General features: G+C 37.0%; 1 protein-coding gene across 3 annotated transcripts in view; it reads right to left on the bottom strand.

Annotated features, from left to right (window-relative positions):
* Nucleotides 1–1,878, bottom strand: part of LOC127938363 (forkhead box protein N3) — a 32,332-nt gene extending 30,454 nt beyond the window's left edge. The window contains exon 1 of one of the 3 annotated variants that reach the window (XM_052534942.1): nucleotides 1,814–1,878. The gene's annotated coding sequence lies outside the window, so the exon portion shown is untranslated. Of the gene's footprint in view, nucleotides 1–1,217; nucleotides 1,625–1,656 lie in introns of those variants that run through there. The other 2 variants (XM_052534940.1, XM_052534941.1) reach the window with 2 other exon arrangements.
* Between the last annotated feature and the right edge of the window lie 14,749 nt (nucleotides 1,879–16,627).

Below are 16,627 nucleotides of genomic sequence, written 5' to 3'. Positions count from 1 at the left end.
CAAGTAACAGTTTTTTTTTAAAGGTAGTATACATTGATACTGATTAGGGAAAAATTATTTTAAAAGTGTGTGCATTATTTTTGTCAGACATAAAATGTAAATAATTAGTTTTTAATTGTATATCATAACAGTTAATTCTATTGGTCGATCACCGCACTGAAAACGTTTCACTGTTGACCAGAGTATGAAAGCGGTAAAAAGTGAAGGCGAGATTTAGCTTGAAATGAGAAGCGGGTGTTTTCCCTCACATCAAGTTCGCTCAGAGCGGGGTTTCTCTTCTTTCCTGGGTTTCTCCCAAACCGATCTCACGGCAATTCATACATATTTTACGAGGTGGCTAATTCGTACAATTTCGTATGACCACACTCGTACAAATTCATACGATTTTAGCCAAATCGTACGTATTTTACGAGTTGCACAATTCGTATAAATTTGTACGAATGACCTACACCTTACCCCGCCCCTAAACCTAACCGACATAGGGGTTTAGACGAATCGTGTAAAACGTACAGATGAGGTGATACAAATTCGTACAAATTAGCCACCTTGTAAAATACGTACAAATTTGTCGTGAGATAGCATTGGTTTCTCCACAAAAGATTTTTGTTTTTCCATTTCATACAATTGAAGTGAATGGAAACCAAAACTTTTTGATTACCAACAACCTTCAATATATCTTTGTGTTCTGCAAAACAAAGAAATATGACAGAATTTTGTAACAGTTTTGTAACCCTCATGGAAACTAGTAGTCCTCACACTGTAGCTGATTTCAGGTTTTACAGTCCTGTGGGGGGCATTTGACCCAAACACTCACACAAACTCATTCATTAAAAACAGCAAATACACTTAGCCCATATGTTTTTTTTTTTTCATACTGAGCACCACAAACAGCCTTAACACCAAATATGGCAAAACAATCTGGCTGATGTCACTGTGATACAGTCACCCAAGAAGCCAAATCAGCATCCCAAAAGTGTAAACAGAGTAGAGTCCACACACTTGCACAAACCTTTATACACTAAAACACACACACACACACACACACACACACACGTGGCAGCTCGTTCATGTGTGCAATCAGCTTCTTTCTGCTGTTGCTGTGGTGCTCATCAGATCTGCCTCTCAACTAGTTTTCCGCCTGACAGACACAACATACCACACACACACACACACACACACACACACACACACACACACACACACACACACACGCCTACCACCATCTGTCCAGGCTATCAGAGATCACAAGCAGTCTGTGGTAAACCTGTCTTCCCCACAGAAACGCTTCCGAGCTTCCTCAGATGGTCTAACAGATGAGAAGTTAATGTGTTTCCTTCCAAATCCACGGCAAACTTTTGCCTCACGTAAATCTCTCCCGATTTTGCACGGGACAAACAAAACTTGCGCTCTTTCCCCCATAAAAACAGTGCCGTGTTTCCTCCCAGACAGGAAGAGCACCCCAAGCACGCACACGCACAAGTATTCCCCTCGTGCACAGCGATGACTCATTTCCACAATCCTTCTGAAGACATTTGTGAAGACCGTCCCCACATTCCCAAACACACTCCAGCCTCCTTTTGTTGAAGCCTCTACAACAAACACCCTCACAACAGCGCGCGCGTGTGCCTGTGCCCTAAAGCGCAACACTCGGGTCACCTTTTAATCCCGAACCACTTTGAAGAAGCCCTTCCACATGTATTCCTGTCCTCCCGGTGGCAGCGGGTCAGTTCCTGCACCCCAACCCCTCCATTTCTGCGCCGCGCAGGGTTCTCGGAGTGACCACAACAACAGAGGCGCGTTCCTCTAGTCTCACCCTTTCGCTTTTCCTCTCTCAGTTTGCCCGAGCAGGGGTGTGCGCTCAGGCTTAGGCAACCCCTGGAAGAAAATGCAGCGCTTTCTGGGTCCTAGTGCTCAACCTGTGCACACAAAAAGATGTCATTGTCTGTGGCTCAGGGGGAAGCCCTTCTCAACAGAGGCTGCAGGTGGCATTACCGATAACATGTCAGAACCGGGCGATTTGAGGATAATCGGTTATACCGATAAATTTAATGCAGCCGTGTAGAATGTGTTAAAGTATCAATTACAGGGTGATAAATAAAAAAAATAGTCAGATTTATGATTATGGCAACTGCAGGATTTTGTTTAAAAAAAAATACTGTTGAAATAATTTGCCCTCAGATACTGCTAGTGAATTTCATAATTATGTATCAAAAGAGATGTAATGAATTGAATAAAACATGAAATTTGGTATTTTCTGTTATAGCATAGGATAATCAAAAAAACTGATTTATTTATGGCTATATTAAGATAAAAATCATTATTTAAGGTATGCTGCTATTGTGTCATTTATACATGCATTTAAATGTGTTTTGTTTGACTTTTGTTCACCGTGGCTAAAGGTCTTGATTTACTGATCTATAACACAGTAATGAAGTAGTTCAGCAACACGTAGATTCTTGCGTTGCTTTGGATGTGCAGCCTACAAAAAAACATATGGTACGCAGTGGTCATGTATTTTAAACGTTATTTTAATTACTGAAACTATTGTGATTGCGTTATCAAGGGAAATAATCAGCAATTATGGTTTGTCATAATCGTGCAGCCCAGACCAAATAATACAACTCAAACACTGCAATTTGAGCTGAATTCATAAAAGCTGAAAATATGATGAAAGCCACCAGCTGTAATCTGACTGGCTGTGTCATGCTCTTTTTGCTCAGAAATAATATAGTATGTTACAGGTCTTCTTTCTTTTTTCAGATTAAGGGCATACATTTTTTTTTTCTTTTTACTTATCTGAGGTATATATATTTGTATGTGCATGTATTTATGTGTGTGTATATATTATAAACACTCCAACCTTTCAGTGATGGACTGAAAGGTTTGAGAAAAAATGTGAAAAGGACAGGTTACAGGAAAAGCGAAAAAGGAAGAAAAGAGATCTCGCCCTTGCACTCTCGTCTTCAGCGGTGGCTCGGATCGATAGTAATCCAGAGAGCAGGAGCTGTTTATTTTGGAAAGTCTGAGGGGTCTGAAAGGGTGGCTGCTTTCTCACACAGCCATTAATCAGATGGAGGGGAGGAACCAGCGTGTCAATGCCCACACACCACACATCACTGACTTAACTGTAGTCGTAGCTCACACGCCCGCTGGCCGGCCCGGCTCCTCCTCTTCACCGCATGCTGTCGAGCGCCTGTGCACTCAGCTTAAACCAACTGAAAACACACAGGACACAGAAGTAATCAGGTTATCTAGCAGAGAGTGACCGGTCCTTACGGGAAACTGACAGCTGGGTATTTGAGATTTTTCTAAAGTGTATCTCTAGGATTAGAAGTGCTGTATAGAAAGAAATCCATAGTTCCTCATATAATAGCACAACCCACACAGCTGTGTCAGGAGGAAGGCAAAGGAGACAGTTGCTGCAAACCAAACTCTACATTTATATAAAAAAAAAGGTGGAAGGACAATAGAAAACAACACAGAATAACTGTGACTGGACAACCAAAGACTGAACAGACGGGTGCTTAAATACAAGACAAATGAGAGTGATTAACTAAACACAGGTGATACAGGTTAACTAATGAGAAAAGGAACTAATGAACACTGGAACATGACCAAATAAGGAAAAACAGGAACCAAACAGGAAACACAAAAGGAAAACAATAACAAAACAAACTGAACATGTGACATACACATCTCTTTATTTTCTCTTTAATAAACTTTTAATAACAATTATTTAATTGTTAAAATAACAAATTAACCAATTATACAACTACTATATCCAATCTTGCCAGAATATATTACACTCACGTAAAAGGATTAATTCACCCAAAAATCGGAAATGTGCTTAAAAATCTTTTTAAAAATTCTCTCTTAGGACATCCAAGATGTAGATGAGTTTGTTTCTTCATTAGAACAGATTTGGAGAAATTCTGAATTGCATCACTTGCTCACCAGTGGATCCTGTTGCAGTGAATGGGTGCCGTCAGAATGAGAGTCCAAACAGCTGATAAAAACATTACAATAAATCACAAGTAATCCATGTAATATATAAAGTATAGTCATGTGGAGTGATATATACTATTATACCATCATGCTTGTATAGTCCAAACTGTATTTTTTTTATGTTTTTTTATTTATTTTTTCTTATTATTATTGCCAAGCTCTAATCTACTTGGCATGAAGATATTAAAATATTCTAAATATTAACATTGTGATTTTCTGTAAAGCTGTTTTGAAACAATGTTTATTGTGAAAAGCACTATACAAATAAATTTGATGACTTGATGGAGTTCATGTGGGAAGACTAAGGCATAACAAAAGCTTTACATGGCCAGGGTGATATATACATTTGTGCTTTCAAATCTCTCAGATTATTACAGAGGTATGCATTATTATTAGTTGACCCTTAACACACACATTGGAGAAATACTATGTCATATAGCCACACAGAGCAATGCAATGGGTTTGATTTAAAGACCCATGAAATGGTTTCATGAACTGTAGGACATATCAAGGTCTCAAAAAGCCAAGGGCCTTAAAGGGATAGTTCACACAGAAATGACAATTCTGTAATCTTTACTCACTCTCATGTCATTCTGAAGCCATTATGCTTTCGTTAAAACACAAGAACAAACCTCATAATTTCTTGCAGAAGCTCAAATATGCTTCGGTGACACACAAGAACAAACCTCACTGGTTCTCAAACATCAAGCAAGCACTTTTGAGCTTCCGTTTGCCAGATTTGCTGTGCTCTATGCTTGGGCACTGATCAATGTTTATAAGAGAGTAAGAGCCCATGAAATTTGTTCACATATATAGCGATGTATCTCTTCAGCAAACCGGATTAAACTGATTGTTTCATTTAGAGTCATTTGATCTTTTCTTTCTGAACTATCAAAACATCAAAGTTTTAGTTACATATGTTTTCAACGAATCCTGAGAGGTTTTCAATTGCATTTCAAAGGTGAACAAAAGTCTTATGGGTTTGGAAAGACATGACAGCGAGTAAATGAAGACAGGATATTTCATATTTGCCCCTTTCAGACACCAACACAACCTGTGGAAGCATGATTTGAGTCTTTCAGCTGCTAATACACCATCCTTTTCATCCATTTTCCATTCAAGTGGCTTCCCCCTCAACAACTATTGTTTTTATTGATACTAAATCGAAATCTTTAAACTTGAATCACAAAATGAACCGTGCTTAAATATATTTCATGTGTGGAACATAGTCAATAATATGGAGCCCCGTACATGACACGCAAGAAAAAAAAATGTAAATTGTGCGCATTATTTACTAATTCGTTCCCTCACTGTACTAAAACGTGCACACGATTACTATTGTGTTCCCTCGATTTACTATTTCTTTCCCTCGATTTATAAATTGTGCGCACGATTTGCACATTTTAGTACAGTTAGGGAACGAATTAAATCATGCACACGATTTAGCCAAAACTATTTTCCTGCATGCCATGTGTGGGGCTCCGTACAAAAAGATTGTAAACCACTAGCACTGAATCCTCTGGTAGTTCCTGAATAGATTATGAAGGAAAATGCACTAGTGCTGCACTGTCCTGGTGATTTGTGCACAGCTTTCTGCTTGTAAAGCTCCGGTGTAAAAATATCTGAGAACGCTAATGAACATTTACTGCTCATTGTAACTTAGTGGAACCATTCCTAACCACAACCAGAAACATTAACTACCTCTTAAATTCTTAGGGGTAAAAACAAAAATCCAGTTCAACTCCGTAATCCCAGTCCTAAGCGTAATACTAATCACAAAAGCTGGTTAGTTAATAGGAATGTTGTTACAGGTTGATGCATGCTGGAAGGAGCCATAACAATCCTCCAGTTTCAGTATCTTCGAAAGCAAGCGAGAATATCCAAAGAGAAGTGTCCTGGATAGCACATGCACCCTGTGTCATTTATTAGTTCCAGGGCTGAGTCACTGGCGCAGACTCAAGCTCCAGGGGCAAGAATGTCCATTTTAAACACTCAGACCTTCAAACCAGATCACACACAGAATGTGACTTTATTCATCGTGGCATCCAGACACGTTCGGCTCGTGCCAAGATTTCCATCCGACTCATGAAGCACTGAGGTGCACGTGCACTCCCTGTATTCAGATCCCCTAACAATCCTCTATTATTAATCATAGACATTAGATTGTTTTCCAGAAACACTTTCTAATGCACATACAACAGGAGAATGAAGGCATGGGGATTTTGCCTTGCAGGAAGAGATGCACAAAAGCTCTTTTGTCTTTCAGGAGACCATAGGAAACGATGACCCACTTAATAGTCTGCATCGTGCATTAAAAAAGGCCTCCCAGTGCCGAGAGACAAACAATAAACAAAATCAATGAGGTATGACTTCCATCTGCTGAGATGGGCATTGCAGGAACAAAACAATCTGGTCAATGAGGAGCTTGATGTCATCTGCTGTTTGTTTGTTTGTTTGTTTCCTCCATTTCATTTGCCAAACTCTCAGCTGGTGTTAATTGCAAACAAATTACTATCAAAAGTTGGAAGAACATTAACTGGGAACAATACGCTAGGTTTTTTTAACATTCATAAAGGTGAACTCGGTGGGTATTATTCATAAACCGAGTGTATGCGCAAATTTGTATGAAATTTGTGTATGGATATTAGTGTTATTTTAGTATAATTGAGATACTAGTTTATACGTATTCTAAATTAGTTTTTAGGGGTTCAAGCGCGTGTAGCACTGAAAACATATTGTAATCATTAAGATTTTCAAAGATCACCATTCTGACCCAAACGTTTTTAGGCAGACCAAACCGTAAGGAGTAGCGACTTGAAAGCATGGTAGTATGCACCCCTATCGACAACATCACCAATGCTTACCCCAATCGCCCTGACGGGGGTGCTACAGTGATCAAAAGTCCAAAATCACTCAGCGTTTCTAGCCTTATATCATAGGAATCCTTGGGTCAAGATGAACAAAACGCAAGTGATGGACTTGATTGTTTATCATTTTCAGCTATTTTATACTTTTTGGAAAAACATACTTTTGCAAACTAGTCCTAGGTTTTTCACCCGATCCCAAACCAGTGCAGAATAATTCTCTGGTGGTCATATGACAGAAATCACAGAGTTCGGCCACTGTGTGGTGCTATAAAAAAAAGTTACAAATGGCTGTAACGATGCATACAATAGTCCAGTTCACATTGAAAAACAAGGCTCCTATCGGCCAGTGAAGTCTGAGCACCTGTTAGACAGGGTAAACGAGGGCTGATCGGAACGAAACTCAGTTCTTTACTTTTTATTCATCAAAGAATCCTGAAAAAAAGTATCACACATTCCAAAAACAATATTAAGCAGCACAACTGTTTCAGATCAGCATATTAGAATAATTTCTGAAGGATCATGTGACACTAAAGACTGGAGTAATAGCTGATGGAAATTCAGCTTTGCATAACAAGAATAAATAATATTTTATAGTATTTTAAATAGAAACTGGCTATTTAAAATTGAAATAATATTTTGAAATAACAGTGTGTGTGTTTTTGTTTTTTTGTTTTTGATCAAATAAATGCAGCCTTGACGATTATAAGAGACTTCTTTAAAACAAAAACAAAAAAACATTATAAATCTTACTGATGCCATATCCCATTTTTTTTGCATTGGTTGATATGGCAGCCACCCTGAAACTATACTGACACCTAGTGGTGTGGATGTAGCTCAATGCAAAATAAAAAATTTTTTTAGCTACTAATACCATTGTAGAGATTTGCTATTAGCGGACAAGTATTACTTATGTAAATCACAAAACAATTATGTCCGATAGCAGGTTAATCACAAAGATAAAATGCGATTTGGATGGTCATGTGATCACAATATGTGATCTCTTCATCTTTTGTGAGTGGACATAATTTTAAACACATTTTTTTCTTTTATTTTTTTTACATTTTACTTATCATTTTTGATGGGGGAAATAAATAAATACATTTATGGAGCCAATCACACAGAACATATTTTTGCATTTAAAAACTTTGAGAAGTAGGGGGTGGAATGGAAAAAAATTGCAGGATCTAGAGATGATTTTGGTTAAAGTTGAAATTCTTTTAACATAATGCTACAATTCTAGCATACTGTGTCACTCTTTAAATGCTGCAAAAGATTGCAAAGACCAAGCACAAAGCAGCTCAGTGCATTGCATGAAAAAAACATGTTCTGTGTGAATGCTTCCCAAGATCTTATTTGCACCGGTCTTATAAGTGTTTTTGCACATATCACAAAGTAAATCACCTTCTGCTTAAATACTACATTTGCTTTGTAAGAGTAAAACAGTAACAGTAATATTTAATGAACAATAATTGTGCATGCTCACATGCATATTAACAAAACTGTTCAAACAGAATGGTTCACACAAACATTAAACAAACATGCACAGTTTTCTGAAACAAGACAGAGCAAATATTGTTGTTCACACTGATCCCATCTGGTTTTGTTTAATCTCATATACATTTCATTCCTGATAAGAAAGAGTACTGCTCTTATTGTCATTGCCACATAACCATAATAAATCACTCTAACTCCTTATTAAATGTTATGCTTTTACTGTATAAATAAAAGATGCTTCCCTCCGCCTCTTCTTCATCTCCCTGTGTGGGAATGACCTCATCCTCTGGCAGAAGCATCGCTGCTGTTTACGCCACTAATTAAATATCGTTCAGCTCTATGAGATCCTTCATCAGAACAGTTTCAACGAGAGCCGTAATTAAATGCAGTTTATTACAGCTGTTCATACTCTAAATTAAACTAGGACTAGCCATCTTTAAGATATGTGTGTGTGTGTGTGTGTGCATTATACTATATATATATATATTTATATTTATGCTTTAAAACATGTAATTAATTCCTACCATTAATTCAGTCTTCAGTGTCACGTTTTAATGAAACATACATTAAAATGTTGAAATGCCTAAATTCTCTAAAAAAAAAAATATATATTTTTTTTATTTAGTCAATATTTTAGAATTTTAATATTGACCCTTTATCTGTTAAAGGCCATAATTAATTATAATAATTATCAGCTAATCTGTATCAGCCAAAATGTTAGTAATCACTGCATCTGTAAAATAAACACTTAGCAGTGTAGTTATTGTTAAAGGGTACAATGGTATTTCATGTATTCAGAGTTGTTCACAGTGTTAAAGAGATGGATTCTCATGCTAAACATGGCCAAAGTTTTTAAAAATAATTTAGAAGAATGACTGAGAATTTTTGTGCCGGAAATCTTCTTTCCAGGTTGGTACAAGTTTCGGCTGTTTTTTTTAGATTGTGGATCTAATGACATAGACGATGGTGGAACTCCTTATATGAGCATTTCTCTCAGAAAAGTGCGCCCGCACACACACATTGACCAGAGGAGAGCGAGACCGCGCACATCAATACGCTTCATCAGGAAATTGTCGGCAGCGCTCCGTAGGATTTGTGTAGAAGTGCATTTTTGGATGTGAGGGAATGTTTACCGTGCTCAGCTTCCCAAAGAACCTAGCGTTACATGAACAGTGGATGCAGTTTGTTTTTACGCGGCAGCAATGGAGTGTATCAAGTGCCTTTGTGTGTTCTGGTCATTTGAGTGATGAATGTCTTATAAACAAGGCCCAGGTCGATGCTGGATTTCCACATCGTTTGAGTGATAAAAAACCCCATTCATGCAAGTACAACTACATCAGATTTCTGTCTTTTGTTGGGAATCAGCACATACAAGTGAATATATGTTAATGGAAACAACACGAAACATCAGTATTATAGCTCCGCCCACAGCACGCCTCCAGGAGCTCGGCTTTTGCCGGTGAGAATCAGAAAGCTGTCTCTTTCATTTATAAATATGATAAAACTAAAGACTTTTTGCAGATATGAAGGATGCAGTACTACTCTATAGGTACTCAAGATTGACATGAGATTAGGTGAAACTGTGTGTGTTATGTACCCTTTAACTAAATTTAAACCTATTAAAATGAGAGAAATGCTTAAAATAATAGAAAATGCTATTAAACAATTAAATACAAATATTCACTGAAAAACATAAAAAGTTACACAAAACTATAAATTGGCAACTAAACTAAGGTAATGTTCAGTTACTAAAATAACTAAAACTAACAATTTAAACAATAATAAAAAACAACAATTTATTTATTTATTTTTTCAAAGTTGACAGAAATAAAATCAATGTTTTTACTTTTTAATTTTTTTCATATAATGAAAGACAGACGACCCCTTTCGACTTTCAATATATGGACCAAAACAAAACTAGACCTCATTCACTTTCAATGTAAAAAAAAAAAAAGTCAGCATCAACAAAAGTCATGTTGCATGTATCCTACTGTAACTTCATCACCTGCTGACTGCAAGTATTTAACAAGTGCTCCGAGAGTCTAATGTATTACTCATGTCTAACATTACTTGTTTTAAAGCATGTCACATCACTCATGCAACTAAACCCTGGAGACAGACCAAGTCTAGCAGGCTGAAATACGGTCAGCTCAGCTTTAATGGACGTGTCTGACAGCTTCTCATTCAACCCGAGCACTTCTCTATTATGATTTATTCGTGTAGCCGGAGCTGAATGACACTTTTGTTCATTTGTTGATTTGAATTTCAGCTCAGACAACCAAATGGCTTCTGTGTTATTTTCACATCACTGATTCTGCTTTAGAGTTTAAGGTCTCTCCAGTTTGGGAACATTTTGATTTTACATCCAGGGGTGCGTTTCCCAAAAGCATAGTTGCTAACCTGTTAACTATAAAATATTACAAATATGTAAAGGAAATGAAGTGGGTCTACAAAGTAACACATGTAAAATGCTGTGGTTATGTACATACTGCATAAACTAAATCACTTGCCAAATAAATTTAATGATACATTTATGAGCCTAATGGACTAAGGTACTTATTCGATTATTGCATATTTGAGCACATTCTGATTTGTCAGAGACCACACGAGACTGAATAATATTTCAGTCTCATTACACAGAATATATTTTTATGACTAATAAATAAAGGAAGCACAATAACAGTACCACACTGGTTATCCACTGATATCGTCGTTTTTTAAATTTTTATTTGCATGATTAAAATAAAAAGATAAAAACTAAACACAAAAATCCATAGAAAAATGTCAAAAGTTAAAAGAAAACTATAATTATAAAAAAAACTTTTTGCCAACTAAAATAATTTTGACTTAAACTAAAATTAAAAAATAAATAAAGCTAAATGAAGATATTAAAATAAAATCACAAATACAATAAACTGAAAATTAAATAAAATTTACATTTGAAATGAACTTATAAAAAATACATTAAAATTATGAATAAAAACTACAGTATTATATATGTATACCTAACCTAACATGGATTTTAGTTTGATGGTTTATTAATAAAAAAAAGGAAAATAAAAAATAATATCAGTGCCTGAAAGGGTTAAAGTAGAACACCATTCAAGATTTTTCTGTACTACGTGAATGATCTGCCATCAGCACAAACCCCAGTCCTACACTCCTCAAAGAGACACCCACAGAGGAGCCTTTAACATGAACGTCATCTTTATATTCATGCGAACAAACGATATTTCATGCTAAAGCCTTTGTTTTCATGGGTAACGGCACACTGCACTGTCACCATACGGGGAGAAGCGAGCCAAAAGCTCAATCCCAGCTCGCCCATGCACTGCTCCAGCCCAGCCACAGCAGCGGGATATAATTAGATTGGAAATTACAGAAAGTTACAGGGAGCTAAATCCCCTGTGGATTGCGTGGCTATAAATGTCTCGCAAAAGCCAGTGGATGTATCACCATAGCAACAACCCTCTTCTGCATTCTATTTTGAGGAAAGGAGGAGAACGTGGAAGTGGAGGGGAAAAACGCAAACATAGCTATTTCAGCATTGAAAACGATACATTATTCAAATGCACAACCACACACACACACACTAAAATCACAGAAGAACCGCTGCGAAATTCACATGCACAGTTTGACTTGGCTTCACAAGGACAACATAAGGTCGAAAACAATGGGTTATATTGTCTCATTTCATATATGAGTCATGCACCATACATTGCACACACAAAGACACATTCACGTCGATATTAAAGAGTAATTTTGAGCAGGGGTCAATGTAAAAACAGATAACAGATAGAAAAACAGAAAACTGCAAACTTTTTATGTGTTTTGGTCATGCATTTACATAACAATGACATTTGTGGGGCCTGAAAAAGCTAACTTTAAAAAACGGGTCTTCCATACATAAGGTCCATCAAATTTATAAATTAATTTTCCATTTTGTCGTGCATTCATGTAAACACTTCTTAAGAAAATGACATTTTGAAGCATGAGCAACAGCAGTAGTCAAGCTAACCTTAGCAAATAATCATATATACGTCCCTCAGGTCATCACAATGAGGATCCACCGGCTTAAAAACAACAAACAGGACCATGTGCATGACTGAGGACATCAGATAACCCTGCCGTCGTCAAACTGAGCAAAGGACAGTCAGAGAGCACACGGTCTGGTCATCTGAGGACCTGCACATGCTGACTGAGAGAGAGATCTGGCCCTGACTCACACTGGATCGGAGAGTGACAGAACATTTGCTACACATTTGATGCCCCTTTTGTAATATCCCCATAATCCTAAAAGCATTGAAAAGGTCAATTTACTATAACTGATGCAAAAATTGATTACAGGATATTTCAAAGAGACAGATCTGGAGGGTATTTGGGAAGCAGGCTGGTTTAAAAACTCAGACAGAAAGAAGAGGTAAGCGTTACTAAATCAAAATATATATCCAAATTGTATTATGCATGTAGGAGTGATTATATTTTAATTTTATGAATATAAATGATACGATTATGTATAATTATTATTGCACATACTACTCACTCTCTGCCATGACATAAGGTTGCCAGATGCATCGAAATGTGCTGATAATGTACAAATAATGCACATATTAGAAACATTTTAGAAAACAGACAAATATTTAATAGCTATAAAATTAGATAAAAGGTAGTTTAATAAAATATATTAACCAGCATTTAGTAATCAGTACCACTTTAATGTTCATGTATAAATTGTAATAGTTTTTATAACATGTACATGTCGGTGGTGGCGAGTGTAATTTAAAAGGAAATCTTTTTTCTCTGTTCTTGATCATGTCACAGATAAAAAAATAAAAATTTAAAAAAAAATATATAAAAAAAAGAAAAAGTTTGTAATAAATTATTTAAATGAAAAAAAAAAAAAACATATGAGCTTGTGTCCTCTCTCCTTCAAATTCCCTGTCTCTTCAAATAAATGCATTGTTTGCCTTTTTGTACAAATGACGATTCATTTCAGGACATCAGTCGCAAGACATCACGAGACAGACTCCATTAAAGTAGAATAAAAGTCTGTCCATCAATTTGACAAAAGAGCAGAGTTTCCAGTAAATGCTGGAAATGGATCTGCACAAAACGAGAAACAGAGGAAGGAGATGTCAGACAGAATAGAGAGGAAGAGCTTTTACTGGTTGGTTAATTAGCTCCTTTCAGCTCTTTTCTGTCTACTGCAGTGTCCTGCGAGGCTTATCACTGTCCTTCAGAAGAGCCCGGGGAAGATCTCCATTCACACAGTCCCACGGCGGCAGGGCAGTTCACTTGTGGTTGTAATTCCATAATTACGGCAATTAAACTGCTGGAGTACATGGGAGACACGGTTTGCTACAAATGATCATCTCGCAGAAAGCAGACAATTGGGGTTCAGTTGGTTCAGTGAAAACAGTAATTGGTGAAATGGGCCGTTGAGGGGCACCGCTGTGGCACTGCTCTGTGGAGGAAGGGGCAGTGGCTCACTCGAAGCTGTCCTGAGCTGATCCGAGGACTGAAGATATAGCCATAGCAGTACAGTTAATGGGAAGGGATTTCTACTTCATTCCTGAGAGAGCTGACAAAAAATGCATCAGTCAGATGGGCCTGTGGTGATGACTTGGGACGTTGATGGATCGGCCACCATAACTGACTCCTCAAGGTCTCGGGGAGAAACTATGCTGCATTAAACGGATAGATGGGTGTCCAGGGCTTAGACTGGTGTGGACAGCGATGGGTGCTCTGGATGTCTAAATGCATGCAGACACAGACCATGAAGGACGTAGATGGTCAGAATCCTTTTTTTCATTAATATAAGACACATTATTTTTATATTAATAAGTAAACCCACATTAAAGGTGCTGTGAGGGATTTACGTGACCACACATGAAATGTCCTTACTGCCTGACAGATATTACTGACACAAACCTCCTGAGAAATCACAACTGCTATCAGAAAGAGTCAGCCAATCAGAAAAGACCTCTGCCTGTGGGGCGGGGTTTTGTAGAAGGAGGTATGTGGTTACTATTTAAAGACATAAAGTAACAATTCTGAAAAAGTCATAATTACAAGAAACAGCGGCAATCGTGAGGCAAAGTGGCATTTATGAGAAATGTTATAATTGTAGAATAAATAATTCAGAAGGAGAAATTGTGAGATTTTTGAAAAAGTTGAAATTGAGAAACAGAAACCCACAACTACAAGAAAAAAACAAACAAACTAAACACTAGGAAATAGTTACAAATGTGAGAAATAAAGTCATAATTATAAGGTCTAATCAGGAAATATATTTTATAATATTTTAAGTCAAATTGTGAGAAATAAAGGTGACACTTTCTATGAAGACTGTATTTATTATACATTATAAGGGTATTCTTAAGGCTTTATAATGAATGCATTATAGATTATAAAAAACATATAATATGTTATATTGATTCATGAATAATCATATCAACAATTATAATATACCATAATACTTACGTATTTGTGGTTATGAGTTTAAGAGTATGATTACTTATAACACACAATGAACACTATATTACATCTACTTCATTTACAGTATAATAGACTGTATCATATCTTGACATTGTTTAACATCTGCACAGTATCTTACTATAGCTTGATTTGAGTGTTTCTGAGGAGCTAATGTTAATTAATTAATGTGAGCTTAAAGGGGGGGTGAAATGTTATTTCATGCATACTGAGTTTTTTACACTGTTAAAGAGTTGGATTCCCATGCTAAACATGGACAAAGTTTCAAAAATTAAGTTGTACGTTTGAAGGAGTATTTCTGTTCCCAAAATATTCCTTCCGGTTTGTCACAAGTTTCGGAAAGTTTTTTTCGAATATGGCTCTGTGTGACGTTAGATGGAGCGGAATTTCCTTATATGGGTCCTGAGGCACTTCTGCCGGAAGAGCGCGTGCTCCCGTATAGCAGAGCACTGAGAGCACAACAGACTTCACTGATCAGAGCGAGAGCGTCGCGAAATGTCACAAAAGAAGTGTGTTTTTGGTTGCCAGGGCAAGACAACCCTGCACAGATAAAAACAGCATTAAGGGACCAGTGGATGGAGTTTATTTTTACAGAGCATCAACGGAGTTGTGCAAGTGTTTTTGTTTGTTCCCTGCATTTCGAAGATGCTTGTTTTACAAACAAGGCCCAGTTTGACGCCGGATTTGCGTATCGTTTATTTCTTAAGGATGATGCAGTCCCAACGAAAAAGGGTCACGATCGTGTGTTGGAACCGCATGCAGTGAGTAAAACTGCTTAAAATATCTCTGCCTCCTTGTTAGTGCGTCCGCCTCCCATCGGAGACCCGGGTTCGAGCCCCGCTCGGAGCGAGTCGTTGCTGCTGCTGCTCTCGTTCAGTTTCAGCCTCTGGATCTGATTCTGGATCATAAATAAACGGCTGAATCTGTCTGTTAGCCATGGTTTGTTTTCGATGTTTTTTCCCTCACGGTAATGTCACAGCTTACAAACGCTCTCAACGCTAAAGCCTACTCGCACTGGTGATTCTTTAGCTCCGCCCACACGTCACGTCTCCAGCCGGTCGTGTTTTTCCGGGAAAAATCGGTACAGACTATCTTTCTCTTATGAATATAATGAAACTAAAGACTTTTTGGAGTTATGAAGGATGCAGTACTACTCTATTGGTACTCAAGATTAACAGGATATTGAGTGAAAACGAGCATTTCACCCCCCTTTAATACTCCAACTGAAAAAAATGCAATGTTTTATATGGTTACATTTTATTTTGATGGTCCGCTTAATCAATCGACTATAATCGAGTTTGCAACTATATGCCAACTAACTCTCATTAGAGGGTTAATACGCTCAAGAATGGTAGTTGACATACTTACAAAGACACTTACAGTCAAGTTGATCTGTTGGTTGACCATCAAAATAAAGTGTTAGCATATATTTACAGTAGCAGATATACTAATACACTAATGACCGCTAGTTAGTTATTTATCAACAGCTGTCTAAAAGACACCATCAACATAAAACTAATATTACAATAAAACTAGTTCAACGCAAATGTGTTATATTACACATTCATCTGATCTGATATCTGATCTTATGGCTATTTGAGTTAATTTATTATTATTATTATTATTATCATTATTATTATTATTACTACTACTATTCATAAGTGGTCTTTGACCTCTTTAAGCAAAGTAGCATCAGAAAAATGGCAAGATATGAGACTTATAACACATTATAACTATGAGAAATATAATCCATATTAAAAGTGAAT

This window comes from Carassius gibelio, chromosome A20 (assembly GCF_023724105.1).
Source record: "Carassius gibelio isolate Cgi1373 ecotype wild population from Czech Republic chromosome A20, carGib1.2-hapl.c, whole genome shotgun sequence".
NCBI classification, from domain to species: Eukaryota; Metazoa; Chordata; class Actinopteri; order Cypriniformes; family Cyprinidae; genus Carassius; species Carassius gibelio.
The sequence above is the reverse complement of the archived record's forward strand: the minus strand, read 5'-3'. Positions and strand labels throughout refer to the sequence as shown.